Consider the following 15,006-nt stretch of genomic DNA (forward strand, 5'->3'; position numbering starts at 1 on the left):
AAATTCATCTTGACAGCCTTCCCTTTCAGTGTAATAGGCACATTAGGTAGAATCCCTAATGGTCGACTGGTTCCTTTGTCAAAACCCGAGAGATGCCTTGTCTTGGGCAAAAGCACCGGGAAACCCAGTGCTTTCCAAGCAATAGAGGACAGGATACTCACAGATGCCCCTTCATCAATGATAGTTCCAGCCATCACCATTTTGTATATTTGGACTATAATTCTAAATGGTATACTGGCTGGTAACCGGGGTCTGCCTAGTTGGTTCCAATCAAAGGACACAACTAGGTTGCTTGGTGGTGGGACCGAATATACGGCCGGATATGATCCTGACGACGCTCCTTCCTGCGATAAAGGAGTGGGCACATTGCCCTGATGTTCATCAGAATTGGTGTTGATGAAGAGAACCTGGACGGTGTCATCCTTACTCTCTTCGGTGAGGGTGTCAATTGAAGATGAATCCTCAGTGACTGTGGTATTTGAAGATGAAACTTCTGAAGGGAGAACCAGGTAAACTGCCGTTTCGACCTTTGGACTTTCGTCCGGTCCGGATTCAGTAGGTTCACTTTCAGTGACTGACACTTCAGCTGGCCCTATGAGCGGGGCAGCTGTATTTTCGACCAACGAAGGACTTGGCGCGAGTTTTTGGTATCCAGGAGGAAGTAGCAACGGGGCAACCGGTTGATCTTCCAAAACTCTCTTTGCTTCGTCTAAAAAGGGACAACGGCGAAGGGTGTGATTGCCTTCACACAGTTCGCAGGGGAATCTCATTCCCCTTCGTCGTCTAGAACCTTCACTTTCGCTGGTCGATGGTAAGCATTCAACCTGGTTGTCAGAGGTTGACGCTTCCGAACTGTGCAAACGAGGGGACCAGTCCCTTAGTATCCGGGGAATACTGGGGCAATCACGGTGGAGGTGGTTCCCTCTACATATGACACATGGCGATTTGGGCCCGGTCCGTGCTGTGTGTGGGTTTTCGTTAAATACCTTTTGCTTGCCCCCAGGCACCTTTGGCTCCTTCTGCTTCTTTTCTTTCTTCTTCTTTTCCTTCTTCTTTTCTATGGGAGCCGCGCTTTTGGCGGCTTGACCTTTCGAAGAAGAAGGATCGGAGGAAGGCGTATAAGAAGTGGAAGGCTGGAGGGTAGCTTTAGACTGGTCTAACTGTTGACTCGACTGTTCAGGAACCGTGGTGGTCTGAACTACAGCGGTTGAGAATAGCCAAACTGGCAGGCCAATTGTCAGCCTTGGAAGCGACAATGTGGCCATGTGGGGCGCACCAACTTCTCCCCAAGAGGAGAAAGGGCTAGGGGTCCCATCATGCGGAATCCCTTTGTTGGTGTGTTCCATGTTCTCAACCTTAAGATCAACGCAGGAATCAGGGGTAATTTGTTCCGTTTAAGATGAATTTTATATGACGACGCTTTAGACACAACTTGCTTTTTCACTTTTTAAGAGTCGAGAAAAAGCTAAAGATGACTCTAGTCTCCTTCGATGTATTAACGAGCCCGAAGTGACAAATGCTCGGATGGATTTTTTCAGTTATAGAGTTTGAAAAAGGCCAAAAGAAACTACTCTGGAGTTCTAGGCAAGGGTGTGCCAAACCTTTCACGAAACCACAGAATACGTTTTACGGTATGAGTGGTCGATCTTCGTGAATGCTGTGTTCACTGCATCGCGATCAGTAGGGCGGCCGACACGACTTCCTATGGATAAAGGCTTTGTTCCTATAGGGGTCCCCCAATATACGCGACGGTACGCGGGGGCACAAGTCCGTATTAGTGCTATCGTCCCTCAGGAGGAATCACCCACCTTCGTAGAGATCAACAGTCACTATGTTTAACGACGCCGGTTCACGTCTCTACCTAGACCTCTACTGTGTTTCGTTATGTTTCAAAGCGTTTTTAGATAAATTCAGTTCTTTTTAGGTTGATCTTGCTTAGCAGTTTGCCTTTATGGATCACCACGTGATGTATGATACAACTCCTAAATGCAGTCTAAGAATGATAAGCAAGCTTTTTCAATTCTTTCAACTTATGAAAACCTTAACTACTGAAGGAAAAGAAAGACATCATCTTTTCAAACAGATCATAGAGCACTCAGTGATGCACTTTTCCTAAATCGTCATGCAAACTGTCAAAATGCACATGCACAATGCAAGTATTTCTTTTCTTCTTTCTTAATGTTGGTGTTATGACAAAAAGAAAGTTGTTGTATAATTTCGAATTCGATTTCAAGTGTAAGCAAACAAGTTTTGTCCAATAATCAAAAGAACACCTTAATATTCACTCGTTTCAACACAAGAAATACTGAAATTCGAACCATATAACGAAAGTAAATGCTCAAGCAGCTATGAACAACAATAAACTAGCTCTTAGAATCACAACGACACTTTCTCACAGGTCTAGATCCAAGAGGTCATAACAAGACTAGTTCGCTTTCGCTATGGGAAATAGTGAATGACAGCAAGAAATACAATAAGAACAATCACGGTTTCTTCATACAACTGAGGCGGAATGAAGGCAAAGAGAAGTGGTTTCAGCTGGGTATACAGGTTGACAACAGGCTGCAAAAAACAATACTGAAAACTGGGCAACAGACAGTGGAGAATCCCAGCTGCACAAGGCAAGACTGGATCAGCGCAGGTGCTGCACTGTCAATCTGAGATGCAGCGCAGGTAGCCCCTTCGGGACCTGCGTTGCAGTGCAGGTAGCCTTTGTTGCAGCTGCACTGATGAGACAACTCTCGTCTCTCTCAGATTCCGGCTCACAGTTTGCTAAAAAATGAACGGTTTTTGGCCAAATCAGTTGCTATCAGTCAAGTATACACTAGAGGATGATTAAAGGAAGATGAACACTATCACAAAGAGCTAAAAAGAGTCCTTGTGGATCAGCTCTTCAAATCATAAACATGCCCAGCACTGGGCTAGAGTAGCTGCCCCTCTACTTTGCATTCGAAGGACTCGAATGCAGTTCGATTCGGTACTCTTTTGTTTAAGAAATGAATAGCAAGAAACACAAGCTACCAACAAGACATGCTCCCCAGCGGAGTCGCCAGTCTGTTGTGGGGGAAAGTATCCAACTCGGAATGACCCTAACCCACTCTAAGGGTGACAGTTCCTTAGCAACAGCTGAAAGCAAAGCTATCTAAAGTTTCTTCTTTATGACATGCAAGAGATAGAAGGAAGAGATCCACTTACCGATGTCTTGCGCAAATGGTCGATCCAATCTCCTCTATTCGCCGCTTGCTCCCAGCTCCAAGTCTTTTCACGGGCCCAGCTACACAAGATCCTGCAAACAAGACAAAGAAAGGAAACTACAAGAGGCATGCATTCATAACTGATTCAAGGATTAGCATAAATCAAATACGCAAGTAAGACAATACATCATTGAAACACATGCAAATAGAAGAACCTCAAATGCTTTATTAATATAAGGAAGTAAGGTTCAGGCGGTGATACAACCGTGAGAGGTCCAATCCAGCATCACCTTCCAGACGGAAAGAAATCTCCTCTTCACCTCCCTCAAGCAATCACCCAATACTCACAACTGTAAACCAACATCAATTCTTTGCACAAAATTCCGACCTCCTGATCCCATGGGATGAGATCCTTATATAGAGTTTTGGAGTGAAGATAAGTCAGCTTGATGTGTGACTTGTTGTCCTCTTCGACTCCAATTGTTCTTCAGTCCTTCACTCAGAGTTTCTGCCTTCCACTTGGAGTTTTAGAAGCTCTTAACTCATCATTAGGTAAATCTTATGATCAAGTGCCTTTTTGGAAGCTTCCTGGGCACTGACACTTTGAGAAAAAGATTCCTCCACATGTCCAAGTATGCCCAACGCAGGTAGCCTTTGTTCTACCTGCTATGCAATGCAGGTAGCCTTTGTTGTACCTGCTATGCAGCGCAGATGCCTAGTGGAGCAACTGCTTTGATCCAAAATTGACCTGTTTTTGAGTGTTTTTCAGTGGAGAACTGATTTGCAGAGCTGTGGTTTGCTGACCTTGTTCCTCTAAGGGTAAGAACAACATGTTTAGGGACTTTGGATCCCTTGGATTATTGACATTTCATGATCCATGCTGTAAGGCACAAAAATGTCTATAACAATTATTTTTAGCAATGACACTGGTGGATTTGTCTTCTCTGCTCCACTTGATCCCTAGAGGTAGGGTTGTTACTCTACTAATTATTTCAGGGTTGAGAGAGATAGCCAACCCCCTCACAACAATGGTGGCACTATCCTCTATTTGTGAATTCAGAGCCATGGAAAATTCAAAGGCAAGGTCATCATCATACCCCTTCAATAACTCGAAGAATCCTAGCCATTGGTGTTTTCTAAAAATGTCTACCATAAGAGTGTGTAGGTGGATTCTCTTGGTATCTAAGGGCTCCCTCCTATTAAATCTTCCTCCCATCTCTTATTTATGCTCTTAATTAAGTGAGGGAGAGATACTTCTTTTATAGCTTCAGTGTTTAATTCAGTGGCAACAGTGAGTCAAAAATTCCTTGTTAATGACAATTGCCTATGTTTCAATCACTATACTTCTCAAAAAGACCTTTTAATTGCACAATCAAATTGGAAATGTCTATAAAATCTAAGTAGAATTTGCACGCAATCTGATGGATGGATGAAGGAGATGGTGGCACTTACTTCTTGTCAAGTAGTCTGGGATGAAGATGGTAATTTGGAAATCAATTTGAATCTTTGTGGCCCTTTTTCACCTTCTCAACTTTCAACAATGTAAACTTTGAAACAAGAATTGATATGATTACCTGTTTCATTGAGGTAGCAAAAAAGTCAACCGATTTTGAAAAGTGGTGATGTAGAATACATTTTTTTTTCGGAGCACATTTTTGACACTTTAAATTTTCTTATGTATCAAATATAAATATTTGTTTTTAAATGGTAGTTATTTTCTTGTTGATTTTGAAATGTGTGATGCAACATCAACCCTTTTTTTAGAGGGTATTTTTGACACTTTAAAATTTTTTATGTCCAAATTTTTTTGAAATCATGATTACCTAACAAATTTTCTAGTTGTCTTATTTTTTTTTAATGTTGATTACTTAAAAAAGAAAATATAAAAATATATATAAAAAGACAAAAAAACATAAAATATGTAAAAAAAATTTATTTCCATTAATTATTTTATTTATTAAATGATCTTGTCTTGATTAGGGTCTTGAATCATTTTTATAATTTTTGACTTCCCTCCTTGTTTAGAGTTTGACTTTGATTATTATTATTATTTATTTATTTTTTAATAAATTAATTTGAATATCATTTTTCAAAAACTAGTTTAATATAACAGTTACTTATTAATATTTGTGTTTAATAAATTAATAAATTAATATCATAATTTAAATATTATTTTTCAAAAACTAGCCGTTTAATATAACGATTACTTATTAATATTTAAAAAAAAATAATAAACTAATATCATTATTTAAATATTATTTTTCAAAAACTAGCCGTTTAATATAGCCATTACTTAATAATATTTGTCATTAATATATTAATAAATTAATATCATAATTTAAATATTATTACTCAAATATGGCTGTTACTTGAAATTATGTCTCAACATTGCTCTCTATTTAAGCCTTTGCCATGGTCTACCTCTTCATCTGGTTTTGATGATGAACCACACGTGTTGGTTTGAAACGCGTTAGCCAATAATTTATTTTATGTGATTTCTACTCAATGACTTTGCTTAATTAAAAAAGATTATATTGTAAACCATAAAAAATAAAAGAAAAAATAAATTGAATATATATATATATATATATATATATATATATATATATATATATATATATATATATATATATATATTCAAACTTAAAAAAAAAATTGCCCCCTTATGGGCGGCTGGGCGGTGGTAGTCGGATTCCCAATTGGACTGCCGCTGCCTGGTCGCCTGTGGGGGTGCTACCCTGGGCGAGTGCAGTCCGATTCTGGGAATCGAATTACCATCGCCTAGCCGCCCATGGGGGTGCAATTTTTTTTTTAAAGTTTGAAAATATATATTTTTTCACGCAGCTACGTCGCCCAGGGCCCGACCACCCATGGGGTCCCAATTTGTTTTTTTTTTTAAATTGAAAATATATATATCTATATTTTTTTAAATTTTAATTGATTTTTCGTTTTTTAAATTTGAATATATTTTGTTTTTTCAGGTTTTTTAAAAAATGTTTTTAATCTTAGTAGTTTTTTTTTTGGTTAATTTTCTAGTTTTTTTTTTGAATCTAGTTTTTATTTATTTATTTATTTTGTTTTAGTTTTTTGTTAATGGTCTTTTAAATTTTTGTATTCTTATTTATTTAATTTTATAGTTTTTAAATTTTTTTTTTTTTGTTTCTTTCTCCATTTTTTTTTATGGTTTACGAGATAATTTTTTTTTACATTTTTAAATGTTTTTTTTGAAAATATGTTTTTCTTATTATTTAATTATTTAAAATAGGTTTTATTATATATATATATATATATATATATATATATATATATATATATATATATATATATATATATATATATATAGATATTTTAGTTTTTTAATTCTTATGTTAATTTTGTTTTTCTTTTTTAGCATTTTTATGATTGATTTTTTTTTGTTTATTTTTATGTTTGATTTTTTTTGTCTCATATATATATATATATATATATATATATATATATATATATTTTTTTTTTAATTTTACGTTTTGTTATTTTTTTAACTTTTGTTTTTGTACGCCATTATTTCAAAATAATGAAAATTTACTCTAGAAAAAAAAATGTTATTCGAGCATCAACACTTTTTTTTTAGGGTGTTTTTTGCACAATTTTTACACAAAAATTTGGTTTTCACTGCCATTTTTAAAACATGTTGAAAATTTACCTTAGAAAAAAAAGGAAGTGTTATTCCAATATCAACGCTTTTCGTTTTTAGCACTATTTTTCATGTTTTTTTTGGGGTTTTTTGGCTAAAGTTCCCACTTTGAGTTTATAGTTCACATTTCAAAGTTTACATTGTTCTTCCTATAGTAGTCTCTCGACCCTCCTGTAGTAGTTGCAAACTTGGTTGTAGCTCCTTCCTGTTGCAATTGTAGAACGAGGTTCGAAACTCCTCGATGGCACACCAAGCTTGTCCTCTCCCTAACTATTTTTGAAATGAGCGAGTATGCAAAAGAACCCGAGCCCAAGTACATAATATTCTATTTTTGAGTTGATTCTTGGAGCATTGTGGTGACCTGGCATCACATGGGGTTTCCTCTTTTGGACCATTGTCCCCACTCTAAGTAATTATTTCTCCTTCCCTCATAATCACCACCCACTATTTGTGATCCCAACTTAGCTAATGTGACATCTCCACATTACATGAGTGCTTACCATGACTTCTAGTTCACTAGCCAAGGCTGGCCAAGTTAACTGGCCACCTCTTGCTTATTAAAACATCCCCTATCGACATTTATACATTTTCGTTATTCACACATAGGAAGGAGGTAAGAGATTTTCATACCTATGCCTACCTCATGATAAAATTGTTGCAAGGATTTGCATGTTGGAGTTGGACCATATCATTGACATCAAGGAGGTTTACTTGCTGGTTTATTTCCTATGTATTTCTTTATTTCTCCTCATGATACTTGACTGCTGTGTTTGTTATGTGTGTAGGTACCTCATTGACATCCAAGCTGATGATGTTGGTGGAATGTCCTCCTGGGAGTGATATGACTTCTTTAGAGTTGTCTCATAAGGTTCCATGATCCCCTCGTGATGAGAAAAACAAGATCAGTGCTTTCTGTGATGTATGCACAAGATGCTATAGGAGGAGGTTTCCTTCCTGTAGCATTCTTTTCCTTTTCCCTTGGGGTCTTCAATCTGCATGGTGGTGATGAGAGAAACTATAACAAGTGGTGAGAACAATTATAGGAATATGAGGGAGCAATGTAGACTTGCAAAAATGAAGATGATAGTTTTTGCGTTTTGTTTTTTTAAAGGGTAGGAGAGAGTGGAGGATTTGAGTGAATATTTTTGTGAAATGAGATGGATGAGTGATGGATGAATGATTGACAGTAATGGGGGACCTTCTTCTTCATTTTTAAAGTCATAAGTTCCCTATTGGCTCGTCCTTGTCCTTGTATCTCCCTCCTGTAGCACCATAGGACCTTCCTGTAGCAATTACAGTTCCTTCCTGGAATAGTCCAAAGATGAGGTGAAAATTGAAGTTCAGGCTAATGGGATGGTGGAGAGAGATGATCAAATGGGTGTAGATGATGGAAAGAAGTGGATGGATGGAAGAATGAGAGAAATCTTGAGAATTTTGGCCCTATAGCCATGAAATCTGCCACTGTGTATAATCCTGCAAAATGGAGAAAAAAGTCATCAGATATGGTAAAGCTCTCTCCATGTGTTTTCTCTTTTATTTTGTTTATTTGTTTTCTTCTTTTTTTTCTTTTTCTTGAGACACATAGGCTACCTTAGAGGAGGTTTTCAGTGTGCATGCCGGCCCTAGGTGCCTCAAGAGAGGTTTTCACCTAAGGATCTTTATTATTATTTCTCTTTTTTTTTTTTTGCTTCTAGGTTGCCTTAGAGAGGTTTTCAACATAGGAGTTAGCCTTATATGCCTCATAGAGGTTTTCATCTAGGCCTTTTATTTTTTCTTTTTTCAACAAAAATATCTAAAGGTGTTGTGGACTAGAAGCTATGACACTCCCAACCACATTGACTACTCTACTGATTGTACTGATGAATTTTGCCTTAGACATATATTTCCTATATTTCTTCATCCTATAACCATTGAAAAGCAAGGGGATCCCTTCCTCATCAATGGCTATGATTTGGTAAAATCCATTTCCATGACATTTTTCTACCAGGTATGGGCCTAACTATCTTGTCATTAATTTTCCTTTAAAATCTTTGAACCTATTGAAGCCTCGAAAATCGTTGCTTACAACATTGGGGGAAAACCACCTGGTCTAGACCATGGTTGGCAGCTCCTTTTCCATTTGGTGTAGTGGCTCCGACTGGGGGTAATGGGACCAGTTTCCTAGTATAAATTATGATAATGCCAATGGGGTGATATATGATAGTTCAGGGAAATGTTTAAGCTAAAAGTAATCTAATCTAAAATAATAATCACATGCATATATCCCAATTGAAACATTATCTAGATATGACTATACCTTGGAATAAAATTGGCATATGCGATCTACAATAATGTCCTAAAGCAATTGGTAATAAAGATCATTCAACTGCGATAGGAAGTGAAATCATTTTAACAATAATCATTTCAGAGAAATAGTTAGCTAAAATGATTGTGAAAGATATATCGCATATGAAATTATTCATATATTTAGCATAAAATTTAGGTCATCACCATACAAAAGTGCAATAATGCTAACCAAGCTTTAAGCTTTCATACATAAACAATTTGAAGAAAAATTACTGCTTAATACATAAACAAAACAAAATCACCAGATAAAAGTACCATTTGTAATAAGTTCTGCTCATGTGTTTCATCAATATCGACCTACTTCCAATCAATCCAACACCATCTAAGAGTACAAAAGTGCAATTTCAGTAGAAGATGCCATATAAGATAAAAATAAATCTTGTTTCATTCATTTCACTAGAACTTGCTCAAAGGGACATAAGTGCATGTTTTGAAGATTGTTTTTGATAAAATTTCTAGACCCCTCTCTAAATGCGTGAGAGGGGTTTAAATATTAAACTATAAATCCTAATAATAGATTATTACAAAAATAGTTGAGGAGGTTTAAACGATCTTCCTCAAATTGTACAAAACAAAACAAAAATTGAAATTAAAATATGGTGATTAACTCCTTTGCGTTCGATCTTTAAGATCATAGATGTCCATCGTGAGTTTGAGCTGTGTTGGTGGAATGATCATAGATTTCAATTGCCCAATGAATACAACATCGATCAATGTTGGCACCATTTTCTGCGTGGAAGAGGTTAGGCATCGCAGGGTCATCCACTGGCTGTAAGGTTTAACTAAATATTGCCAGTACACTTCCCAGTTTAACCTGGTCATTTGCCTAATCACTTCCTCCTTTTCTCCTGTTGCCTATCTCCACTGTTGTTCGAGTTGTTTGGTATTTGGAAGAAAACCTGGTACAAAATCTGCCACCAGGTTTGTGCTGTGTATATTTTCGTTGATGTTTTCAATAACACAGTTTGCTGCTACTACTGAGACCACTGTTGCCTTTTTTGCTTGTCTAATTCGAGAATCCCAATCTGCAAATATTTTTTTTGTGTGATTCCTCTAGTATTGGCAAATTGGCCTTCCTCCCATCTTATGAATTCTTCCAGGTGATGAATTCAGAAACTCTTTTCAAGACTTCATCATATTCGAGTCTCATGTCAATGACTTGACTCGTTAATTTGTCGCTAGTCTCGCAATAAGGAGTCAAGTGCGAGACCTTCTAGCATAGAATTTGTTTTTAATGCATTAGCTGGGAGTTTAGGATGAGCAATTTGATTATAAACTGATCAATATTTGGGTTGTCCTTATACTTATCTGTTAATTCTTGTATCTGCACTTCCTTTTCTGCTAAAATAGCTTGATGTTTTATTGCATTTGCTCGAATTCTTGCTGGAGCTTGGCTACTTGCAATATCACTTGTTGGTTAGATTTTTCTTGCTCTAGATGTTGTTCCAATAATAGAATTTTATTTTCCTTTTCTCTGAGCAACATTTCTACTTCTGTTTCTTTGTCAATGGTCACTGTAGCGTAGGCTCCTACAAACTGAGATAGTCTAGTAAGGTTGTCAGATGGGTCGATGGGTGAGTCTTTCTAGACAATATCCATTGGTTCATTCTTAGGAGTAGTAGCTGCTGTAGCGTCCAACTTACTCTTTTTCCTCTGCCTTTTGATAACAATTTTGTGGGTTGGGCTATAGAACACATCTAGAGGAGGTATCTCCTCAATTCTTAAAACAATTTTAGAGGTAGGAGTGGCAGGAATGTGATCTACCTCTTGAGTACTTACAATTTTCTCTACTGTAATTTATGGGTTTGTTTTATGTTGCGGAGTCTGAGGCTAAGGTGCTTGTTCCTTTGTATGGAGCTTTGTATTAAAATTATCCCATTATTTCTCCAAATCAATCACCGGGGGTTTTGTTGACTGGGTGGAGGTGGAATGAATTTCAGCTTGTTTTCTAGCTGAGGTTTGCTCGGTTGTCTTTTCTGGAGATTGGGTTGTATCCATTTCTGACTCTTTGCTTTTGCTTCCCCCATTCTGTGACCATTGCTCTGATTTCTATGACTCCCTAGTAGATTTCTCTTGGGACTTTGCTTGGGAATCATCTCTAGAGTTTCCTCTAGAACTTCCTTCTAGGCTTACGCTGGGAGTCGTCTACCTTATTGGATCAATCAATAAGTGGTCCAATAGGACCTTTAACGATATCCTTTCTCTGTATTGATGAAAGGCCTCAAGTTCTTATTGGTCAAAAAGTAGTGATGACATGTGCTTCACTTCTATGAATGTCTCTTTCTGTAGGAAGATGTCATCAAATGCATCTTCCTCATGACTGAATACCTTCACTTTTACCATGGTAGTGAAGTCTTTGGCAGTGCCATTTGGGTTGTACTGTCGACTTGGGAATTTATTTAATTTAAGAGATTTCATGATCTCCACCTCTTTGAATGCATGAACCATATTATGCAGTGCAAATTCTCCATACTATAAGGAAATGTAGGCCAAATGGCCTTTTTTGCTTCCTTTAGTCCTTTGCTTAGCCCACCCTCACTAGCTGTTTGATAGGCTATCTCTCTAGCCATCAATTTATCTGGAACATAGTATGGGAGGACATGAGGTGAGGTGATGCTCCCAAAAACCCTGATATATGTGAATGTTTCCTCCCCAAACCATCTGGCCACTGGGAGGATATCTACCTTGGCTTCCTTTGAAAATATAGGGGCGTCTCGGTTGTAAACCTATTTGTGGATAGGGAGCATGACCCCATGACAAATTTTGTAAAAATGCGAGTAAAACTGAGACTCCCACATGTCCTTATGATATATATGGATGGGAAGTGGATCTTTCATAGTCCACTTCAATCCCATGATAGGAAATTTTGAACCAAAACAAATTGCATCCATCACATAGGCACTCATAAAAAATGGAGGGTAAACCATCGTTGAGATAGTCCTTTTCCTCCTATAATCGATTATTTCCTTTGTTAAATTATGAGACAAAATTTGGGCCCAATTCATTATGGTTGCGTTTACGACTGAATCTATTAATGGCAGCCATTCTGGGGAAAATTTAGTTCTATCGGGCTTGCCAAACATCCTACATAGCATGGCTGCTACAAAACTATGGGGAAGAGAAATAGATGCAGTAGAGTACATACCCGCTTTGTTATTTTTGATCTTGCCCTCATTATTCGACTAGGTCTGGGTGACATCTGCTGGGTCCTCATTCTCTTTGGCAAACTTCTCTAGAATTTGTTTGTTGCAGATGGCTTGTGGCTCTGGTAGGTGGTACATAAGCCGTAGGTTGTCTAGCGAAAAAGATCCCATAAACTCTTGCCTTCTATTCTTAAATTCTCTATTTGAGATATTGGCCTGATTGATAATCCACTTGACCATATTAGTGTAAGGGATTATCTTTGGGCACGCAACTATGCGATGCAGAAATGAGCATGCTATCTCAAAAATTATGGCATCTGAGGAAGTACGACTGTCAGTTGTGACCTTTGTTTCCAGAGGTCTTGGTTGCTATTATTCCAACAAATCAAAGATGGTTTACCATGTAGAGGTCCCTCCTTCTTTGTTGCATGTAGTATCTGAGAATAAAGGAGTCATTTCTGATTTCTCAGACGCAACTGCCTTGCCCTTCTTTGCCATTGCTCCTAAAGACTCCTTCTTTGTATTTTCCTTGAAAGATGGAGAAGACGAGCAACTATCGGATACACAGAGATAAGAATGAACGTAAGCTAGGATAATATATATAACTTAAAAAGTTGATAAGAAAGGAGTTTTATTTGAACATAAGTGAGAAGATATCATATCACCTTGGATGGATTTTCACACATAAATTCCATTAAATTTTACTAAATGCCCACTAATGGTTCGTTATCTCTTAGCTTTAATGCTCTTTAATGTCTGCATCATAATTCGAGAAGAAAGCTTCTAGGGTGACGAGCCTTTAAATCGCGAAAATGGTGATTTTGCGATTTGTGAAGCAATCTCGCAGATCACATTATCGCGTTATGTATGTATGTTTTCCTTATTGTTGCTGCAATATGCGAGATGCGGGCTGCTTACTACTGTTTCCAGGGCATAATCCATTGGTTAGGTTTTCTTGTGCAAAGTATTTTTTAATAAGCAGCGGACCTAAATACTTGTCTGTGACATATCCGGGAGTGGGTCCAGGTTTCTATCGCATTTCGCAATTTCGACGGGAGGTTAGTTTTATGGTGCTCCTTTAAATGTACAAAATGCAATGCGGTAAATGAATTGCTATTATCTAAATTTCACATCTCACACATTTTAAGGTAATTCTTTTAAGGTGCACCTTCTGAGAATAGCAATATGCGATGTGGGCCTTAGTTTTAATAAAATGCCTTAAGGCTTAGTTTATATAAGAAACATACTAGTTTAAAAATATTAAAATGTGGAGTCCTCTTTTGATCGATTTTCGCTAGATTTGGTGGATTAGCAAGGCTTTCAATCACACTTGATTGTGAGATATGCGGGAAAGGGAGGTATTTAAGATTTTTTTGAAAAGGTGTTTGATTGATATCTTGTTTTATTCAAAAAATTAATAAAGAAAATGCCTAAATGCTAAACTTATTTTTGGAAAGATTTTTTAAAGGGTCCCCATTTATTAATGTAATATTGACTACTACTATTTACAAATGGGGGGTTTTTGAATAGCACAACAATTGGCGATTCACTTGGAAGAACCAATTATCTATGAGAGTTTTTTGAAATTGCTAAAACTTCCAAAATAAATACCATTTAGAAAATAAAATTTACATGAAATATAAGATAAGTCATACTGCTCTTTGAATATTTAAACAATATCTACTTAATTATCATCCTTTTGATTATCCTCAGCTCATAAGAAAGTTACTTTGTCTACATCAGTCATTACTTGGTTTTAAAGATAAAAACAGGGAGGCTCTTCTCAGATCAGTTTTTGGTATACTCAATTGTCATAGGTAGAGCCTCTGCTGCCAGCAGGCGTTCATAGCCTCGACAGGGTTACCTTTTAACCAACAATGATTCAGTATCCCACCAAGGTCAGAATACAAATTTTAAAGATAAGCTCAGAGTGTACACTTATTTTCTTTTATTTTTTGAAATAATTCTTTTTCCTTCAAAATTTCATTTTTTATCGCTTAAAGGACAACGTCTTGGTTTGGTGGCCAAAATTGACAATGCCATTCACTTGTTTATCTCTTAGCTTTAATGCTCTTTAATGTCCGCATCATAATTCGAGAAGAAAGCTTCTAGGTGACGAGCCTTTAAATCGCGAAAATGGTGATTTTGCGATTTGTGAAGCAATCTCGCAGATCACATTATCGCGTTATGTATGTATGTTTTCCTTATTGTTGTTGCGATATGTGAGATGCGGGTTGCTTACTACTGTTTCCAGGGCATAATCCATTGGTTATGTTTTCTTGTGCAAAGTATTTTTTAATAAGCAGGGGATCTAAATACTTTTCTGTGACATATCCAGGAGTGGGTCCAGGTTTCTATCGCATTTCGCAATTTCGACGGGAGGTTAGTTTTATGGTGCTCCTTTAAATGTACAAAATGCGATGCGGTAAATGAATTGCTATTATCTAAATTTCACATCTCACACATTTTAAGGTAATTCTTTTAAGGTGCACCTTCTGAGAATAGCAATATGCGATGTGGGCCTTAGTTTTAATAAAATGCCTTAAGGCTTAGTTTATATAAGAAACATACTAGTTTCAAAATATTAAAATGTGGAGTCCTCTTTTGATCGATTTTTGCTAGATTTGGTGGATTAGCAAGGCTTTCAATC

The 15,006-nt window shown here is 36.9% G+C and overlaps 1 pseudogene; it reads left to right on the forward strand.

Annotated features, from left to right (window-relative positions):
• LOC149191406 (uncharacterized) overlaps positions 1-15,006 on the forward strand; it is a 135,856-nt pseudogene that overhangs the window by 63,031 nt on the left and 57,819 nt on the right.

Source organism: Pinus tabuliformis, chromosome 2_2, assembly GCF_031772625.1.
Source record: "Pinus tabuliformis cultivar Carrire ecotype Pingquan chromosome 2_2, CPIR1, whole genome shotgun sequence".
In the NCBI taxonomy this organism is placed as follows: Eukaryota; Viridiplantae; Streptophyta; class Pinopsida; order Pinales; family Pinaceae; genus Pinus; species Pinus tabuliformis.